This window comes from Echinops telfairi, unplaced genomic scaffold (assembly GCF_000313985.2).
Source record: "Echinops telfairi isolate 266 unplaced genomic scaffold, ASM31398v2 ScPeMD7_5592;HRSCAF=6446, whole genome shotgun sequence".
Classification (NCBI taxonomy): Eukaryota; Metazoa; Chordata; class Mammalia; order Afrosoricida; family Tenrecidae; genus Echinops; species Echinops telfairi.
In genome coordinates this window covers 52,588,839-52,590,456 of record NW_022109491.1, presented here as the reverse complement: position 1 = coordinate 52,590,456, position 1,618 = coordinate 52,588,839, and the positions used below count along the sequence as shown (strand labels likewise).

Sequence of the window (1,618 nt, the reverse complement as noted above, 5' to 3'; positions counted from 1 at the left end):
ATATTGGACAAATAATATCAGGGATATTTACTTATCACCTACCATGTCAGGATGAGGCGGTGGCAGACTTTTTGTCTTTCTTACTGGAAGCTTAGGTTTAGCTCCTGGCCCAGAAGTGTCCACTTATTTTTAAGGGCAGGCGCGTGTGTTGCTGTGATGTTGAAGAGTCTTCATCAGAGTTTCCAAAATAAGATGAACTGGAGAGACGGTTCTTGTGATCCAATCTGGAAAATCAGCTAAAAAAACCTCTCTGGATCACAGCAATCTGATCCTGCTCTGTGTGGGTGCACCAGGAATTCGGAGTCAATTCAGTGGCAGTAACAACAACAACAACGTATGTGAGGTAGGTGACTGGCACTTCTCATTTAATGCAGGCAAAAAATTCAATGAGGCAAATTTATTAGTTTGCTCTTAGAAACCACAGGTTCAGATATGTTAAGTAAGTTACCAATATTATTTTGCCAGTAATAGAAGCAGAAAAAATTACGTACAGGTGTCTCAGAGGCCCAGGTTCATTCACATATTAGCATTTTGTATAGTAGCTTTTGACTAATGTCTTCCTGGTTAACTGAAAGCTCCTTCCTGACTTGAGATTTAATTAAATTGCTATCCTTAGTATTTTGTAGAATAAACCCAAAGCCACTGTCATCGAGCTAATGTTGATTGACTCTAGGAGAGCGTAGAACAAAATACTTACATGAAAATTATGTGTCAACATAAGAAACATAAAATGAATGTGTGGCAAAATGGTGGAGCAGGTCAATAAACTACCCAGCTCCTCCACAAGAAAAGATGAGAAAGCAAAGCAAACAGGTACAAGTGATAGCACTAGAACTCAGAGCTTTAAAGGAAAAGATGAAGTTGATTTAATATTGACTAATAGGAGTCCTGGAGACCTGGTGGTTACAAATCGGGCTACTGATCCTCAGGTCAGCAGTCACAGCCATCGGCCAGGCCTGTAAGAAGGACGAGGGTCTACTCCCACAGAGAGTGACAGTCTCAGGAACTTGCAGTGGCAGTTGTACCCGGTCCCATCGGGTCACAATGAGTTGGCGTCAACTGGATGGCAGTGAGTCTGATTTGGTTTTGTTTTGTTTGAGAAGCAGAAACAACGGAAACAGTTAACACAAACACAAACAGTAGTTAATTGCCATCCATCCTGATTAAGTCATTTTATATATTGAAAGCAGTGTTGTGGTTGTGACATCAAATGGATAATCATTTCTGTTCACCTAGGTCTGCACCAGGGCCGATACCAGTAACTGCTGAACGGAAAGGCTCTGTGCCCACATTACCCAACCACACGGGCATTACCTCGAGTGCCACCTACTGCTCGAGGCCACCACCAACTCTTGAAAGACCTAATCAAACGTAGACAGCGGTCAGCACCAGCATGGTCCACCCCAACTACAGTGTAAGCACCGTACAAAAAGAACTGCACACGCACTCTCATCCTCTATTAGAGCCATCGGGAGTGAGGTGGCGAGACCCTACATGGCAAACCTGCAAGTATATAAAAATAAAATAAGGGCAAAGTAAACCAATGTAGAATCACCAATGATATAAAAATACACAGAGGCTTCAAAAAGTTCATGGGAAAGAAGAATTAGAAGATAAT

General features: G+C 42.1%; 1 protein-coding gene across 1 annotated transcript in view; it reads right to left on the bottom strand.

The window, feature by feature from the left end:
- OPCML (opioid binding protein/cell adhesion molecule like) overlaps positions 1-1,618 on the bottom strand; it is a 1,483,171-nt gene that overhangs the window by 1,268,075 nt on the left and 213,478 nt on the right. The window lies entirely within an intron of this gene.